Source organism: Theobroma cacao, chromosome 1 (assembly GCF_000208745.1).
Source record: "Theobroma cacao cultivar B97-61/B2 chromosome 1, Criollo_cocoa_genome_V2, whole genome shotgun sequence".
NCBI lineage: Eukaryota > Viridiplantae > Streptophyta > Magnoliopsida > Malvales > Malvaceae > Theobroma > Theobroma cacao.
In genome coordinates this window covers 30,953,386-30,959,569 of record NC_030850.1, presented here as the reverse complement: position 1 = coordinate 30,959,569, position 6,184 = coordinate 30,953,386, and the positions used below count along the sequence as shown (strand labels likewise).

At 42.1% G+C, this 6,184-nt stretch overlaps 1 pseudogene; it reads right to left on the bottom strand.

The window, feature by feature from the left end:
• LOC108661417 overlaps positions 1-6,058 on the bottom strand; it is a 14,947-nt pseudogene extending 8,889 nt beyond the window's left edge.

Below are 6,184 nucleotides of genomic sequence, written 5' to 3'. Positions count from 1 at the left end.
GTCAACCAATAATAACCAGCTCTCATAATTTGTCTAGCCAACATATGTCCATTAGCATGAGCTCCACAAGTTCCTTCATGGACTTCTTTCATTATTTTGTTGGCTTCCGCAACATCCACACATCTCAAGAGTACTTGATCTCGACTCCTTTTGTAGAGCACTTCTCCGCTAAGGAAGAAACCCATTGCTAATCTTCTAAGAGTTCGCTTGTCATTATCTGTGACATTCTCAAGATATGCTTGATGCTTGATGTATTGCATGATATCATGATACCACGGCTTACCATCAACCTCTTCTTCAACATTCAAGCAGTGTGCGGAGACTTCACGAACTTCTAAATCAAAAGGGCGTACATCAGCCGCCTCTTTTATTTTGAACATCGCTGCGAGGGTGGCCAAAGCATCAACAATCTGATTCTCTTCTCGAGGCAAATGGTTGAAGCTGATTTCTTTGAACTGTTTGCTTAATTCTGTAACCAGCTTTTTATATGGAACTAGTTTAGAATCTCTAGTTTCTCATTCGCCTCTCATTTGACATATCACTAAAGCCGAATCTCCGTAAACATTTATCGCGTCAGCCTTCCTCTCAATTGCTGCTTGTAATCCCATTACCAACGCCTCATACTCCGCCATATTGTTAGTACAATTGAAATTCAATCTCGCAGTGGCTGGATAGTACTTTCCATTCGGAGAAATCAACACTGCCCCAATTCCGTGCCCCAAAGCATTGGATGCTCCATCAAAATACACCTTCCATGGATTAAGTTCATTGGGACCAACCTCTTCTACATGCAAAACGGCCATCAAATCTTCATCTGAAAAATCAAAACTTACAGATTCATAATCTTCATTAGCTCGATCTGCAAGGAAATCGGCGATAGCGCTCCCTTTAATTGATTTTTGGGACACATACATAATGTCATACTCAAACAATAGCACTTGCCATCGAGCTATTCTTCCGGACAGGTAGGGTTTTTCGAAAATATACTTGATGGGATCTAATTTCGCCACCAACCATGTTGTGTGATACAACATATACTGTCAGAGCCTCTGGGCGGTCCATGCTAGCGCACAACACATCTTTTCGAGCGCAGAATATTTGGACTCATACTCCATGAATTTCTTGCTCAAGTAATATACGGCTCGTTCTTTCTTCCCAGTTTCATCATGTTGTCCCAATACACATCCCATATAATTCTTGTTCACAGTCAAATACAAAATAAGAGGTTTTTCGACCGTCGGTGGCACCAACCCCGGTGGATTTGTGAGATATTCTTTGATTTTATCAAAGGCTATTTGATATTCTTCATTCCACACTCCTGGGTCTCGTTTTTGAAGGAGCTTGAAGATTGGATCGCATTTGCAGATGAGCTGGGATATAAATCGAGCAATGTAATTCAACCTCCCTAAAAATCCTCTCACTTCTTTTTGCGTTTTGAGAGGTGGTAGCTCTTGAATAGCTCGTATTTTATCCGGGTCCACTTCAATTCCTTTTTCACTTACTATGAACCCCAATAATTTCCCAGAGGTTACACCAAAAGTGCATTTTGCAGGATTCAACTTGAGCTGGAACTTCCGCAACCTCTCGAACAGTTTCTTGAGATTGACAGTATGATCCATTTCTGTATGAGATTTTGCAATCATGTCATCCACATATACCTCTATCTCTTTATGCATCATATCGTGGAACAAAGCTACCATTGCCCTTTGGTAGGTGGCGCCTGCATTCTTCAATCCAAATGGCATTACTTTGTAACAGAACGTTCCCCATATGGTTACGAACGTTGTTTTTTTCATATCTTCGGGTGCCATCTTAATCTGATTGTAACCAGAAAAGCCATCCATGAATGAGAACAAAGCATGTTTTGCTGTGTTGTCCACACGAGTATCAATATGTGGCAAAGGGAAGCTATCTTTCGGACTTGTTCTGTTCAAATCCCTATAATCGACGCACATTCGAACTTTTCCATCCTTCTTAGGAATTGAAACTATATTAGCCACCCATTCAGGGTACTTAGCCACCTCTAAAAATCCAGCATCGAATTGCTTTTTTCTTTCCTCTTTAATCTTCAGCAACATTTCTGGCTTCATCCTTCTCAACTTCTGTTTAATAGGCTTGCAATCTGGTTCCAAAGGTAACTTGTGAACAACCATGTCAGTATTAAGACCTGACATGTCCTGATATGACCAAGCAAACACGTCCACATATTCACGGAGCAATTCTTCTAGCTTCTGCCGTTCATCGGATGACAGCGAGGTGCCAATCTTAATCTCTTTCTTCTCTTCCTCATTTTCGAGGTTAATCATTTCTGTGAGCTCCTGATGAGGTAAAATCTCCTTTTCTTCCTGTTCCAACATTCTCGACAAATCAGGGGGTAAGCTATAGTCATCCACCTCCTCTTCATTTTTCAATTCATCAATGTTCGGAATTATCTCAAAATCGATATTCAAATCGTTGTCTAGATTGTCTTCGTGTTCATTATTTAAAGACCTGCAAACAGGTAAAGTTGGACGGGTGTATGGGCAAGTATTTATTGGCTAAAAGAATAGATGAAAGGAAATATGCAAAAAGATTGATGAATTATGAAACACATTATGCATTGTCATTTATTCAAATGATGAAGGTAACAGAAAGCCCTACTTAAACAGGAAATTACTCTTAACACCCTTGGGCATAGGCATTTAGATAAAATTGTTCATTACATTTCGGAAGACTTAAAGATGATGGGCAATTCCGTGGCTGTCTAATTGCTTAGCTCCTCTCTTGGCAGTACTGGATACACCACAGGGATCTTCTCGTGAGGTTCTTCATCTCTGATCATATGGATTGATAGCTCATCAAATATCCGTAGAACCTGATTGACCTTTGGTGGTGCTTCGGAATGAATGAAACCTGCAGAGCGAAAAGTCTCATATAGGTGTGGGATTGTCTGTTCCCTGAATTCTTCTTTCTTTCCCTCAAGTTGAGCCATCATTTTAATCTTCTTTTGAGCTGTCAGTTTTCTTCTCTCTTCTTTGGTAGGCTTGTACCCAAAATCAAACCTTTCTTCATTCTTTATTGGAGTCAGAGAACGATTAATTCCTTATAAATTCTTTCCTAACCCTAAACCGGCACAACATCCTTTACCCACAGTCTGCTTAACCCCCATTTTAGTGGCTACTGACAAACGAGGGATCGGTATCACTTTTCTTTCCCCCACATAAGTAGCATTAACAAATTCAAAAGATCTGAAAGAGCATTCTAGGACTTCTTCTGTTGCCTCTACATAGAGAGCGGATGATGGTTGAATAGCCAGTATGTCTTCCTTCGCACAGACACTTATCAGTTGGCCTTCAGCTATGAATTTAATTTTTTGATGAAGGGAAGATGGTATGGCTCCAGCCATATGAATCCATGGACGCCCTAACAAGCAATTGTATGATGGGGCGATGTCCATGACTTGAAATTGGACCTAAAAAATGCAAGGGCCAATTTTTATCGGTAGTTCAATGTCCCTTACCACCTCCCTTGTGGTCCCGTCGAAGGCCCTTACAACCATGCGGCTGGTTCTCATATACGACACATCTACTGGCAACTTGGTTAAAGTAGAGCGAGGCATGACATTTAAAATTGAACCATTATCGACCAAGACCCTAGGTACGACATGGTCCTTGCATTTGATGGTAATGTGCAGCGCTTTGTTACTTCCTCGACCACCCGATGGTATTTCTTCATCCTTAAAGGCAATGAAGTTCCCCACTGTAATGTTCCCCACGATGTGGTCTAACTTTTCCACTGATATATCTTGTGCCACATAAGCTTGGTTCAAGACTTTGAGCAGTGCGTTCCTGTGTGCTTCCGAATTCAACAGTAGGGACAACAACGAGATGCGAGCGGGCATCTTGGTTAATTGTTCTACCACGCTGTATTCACTGTGTTTGATAAACTTGAGAAATTCACCTGCTTCTTTCTCGGTAACAAGATTTTTGACCTCATTGTTCGGAGCAACTACAGATTCGTCAACTTGGTCCTTGGAAAAGGTATCTGCTTTCTTTAGGTCTCCCTCTCCCTGTGCTGGTTTCCCTTTTCCAACTCTTTCCGCTATCTTAAGGGAATAACATCGCCCACTTCGCGTTATACCCCCCACACCAGTTAGATCTTCAGAAGATGCTTGGGGGGCGGATGAAGCTGTGCCCAAAATATTACACTCATAATTCCATGGGACAGCCTTATCGCTCTAGTACGGGAATGGGCTGGGGACTTCGATGGTAATACCACTTCTGATCATAGTAGGGGATGTATCATTCATCGGGCTTTTGTTTTCTTCATAGAAGATGGTGAGAGGTTTAGGTTTGTTTGCCCCGAATGAACTTGATGCCACTTCAGTTGGGGTGTCTCCATTTATGGTTCCGACCAAATTCTCTTCAACTTCTTCATAAAACTCAATTACCGATGAATCCATCAATTCTTGCAACTTACGACGAAAGCTATCACAATTTTGAATGTAATGCCCAATTGCCCCCATATGAAATTTGCAAGAATAAGCAAGATCATGCCCCAATTCCTTTGTGTCGATGGGTTCTGGAGTGATGGCATTTATCTTGGACAACGCCTCAAACACTTTATCCATTGGCGTTTGAATCTCATCAATACCCTTTTTCACCCTTTGAATCATCCCTTCATGTATGGCATTCACAATCGGTCTTCCATGATTAGGTAACGGGTTCCCATCAACACTCGAACTGTCTTTTTTGGCAAAATTTAAAAGTCCTGCCTTAATGAGCACTTGAACTTTATGTTTTAAAGCAGTACAATTCTCGGTGGAGTGCCTTTGAATTTCAAAATGGTAATCACAATGCGCATTCGGGTCATACCATTTCGAAAAAGGTGGTCGGAGTGGTTCTAAAGGGGTTCGAGCAAGGAGTCGATTCTCTATGAGTTGTGGCAGCAAGGTAATGTAAGGGACTGAAATAGGATCAAACTTTGGTTTTTCTAGGGTAGTTCTAGGTCCTCTTTGACCATGACCAGGATTATTGGTTGAAGCTACCGGTTTTGGTGGTGGAGTTTGTGGAAGAACATTGGTCTGAAATGTTGGTTGCGGGGCAGGTTGGTACACATATGGGTTTTGTGTGATGTTGCCTATGTTTGGATTAAAGGGTTAGTATGGGGGGTACGGGTAATATGGGTTAAAGTTGTGGGCTTTTTGGCTGTCGTGGGCAACTGCTTGCACATCCCCTTTTTTTTTCCTGAGAGCATTCCCTTTCTTTGAGCTGGGAACTTCATGCCCTTCAATTTTTCCACTTTTGATAGCTCCTTCTATTATTTCTCCCGACAAGACCAAATCTGTAAAGTTTTTCGTGGCATTGCCGATCAAGCGCTCATAGAATGGAGCTCGGAGTGTATTTATGAACAAAACAGTTATCTCCTTATCAGTGAGAGGTGGCTGAACTTGCGCTGCTGTATCTCTCCACCTTTGGGCATATTCCTTGAAGCTCTCACTTTGCTTCTTTTCCATAGTCTGCAATGACAACCGATCAGGGGCTAATTCAGCCACATGTTTGTATTGGGCTATGAAGGCTCTTGCTAGGTCTTTCCAAGTCTTAATACGATTTCGATCTAGCTGTACGTACCACCGAGCAGCTGACCCAGTCAAGCTGTCTTGGAAAAAATGGATCAGTAACTTATCATCGTGAGACTGTGCAGCCATCTTCCGACAATACATGGTAATATGTGCCATGAGACATTTTGTTCCGTCATATTTTTCAAATTTCGGAACCTTGAACTTGGCAGGGATCAATACATTCGGGACTAAGCATAGCTCGGTTGCATCCATGGTACCAAACCTATCAACTCATTCGATAGCACGAAGACGCTCTTTCAACATATCGTACTTTTTCTGGTCTTTTTCATTTTCTCCTGTTTGTGACGAGTTCTTTCTTAGTTTCTCTTGCTCTTTTGGATCTTCTAAATCTGGGACATTTATTGGTTCAGCAGGATTTATCCCAGAATATGGCCCAAATTGCCCATGAGTCGGTTGATGGCCTAGCGGGGGTGGTGCATTGTAATAGACGGACGGCATCACTTGAGGGTGGACCCTTTGAGAGGTTTGGGCATGTGGTGGAGTGAACCCTGGGGGATAGGGTGGATCTTCCCTTTGGTTTCCACTGTCTTGTGCTGGTGGGTTTTCTGACGGAGCTGGCTCTTC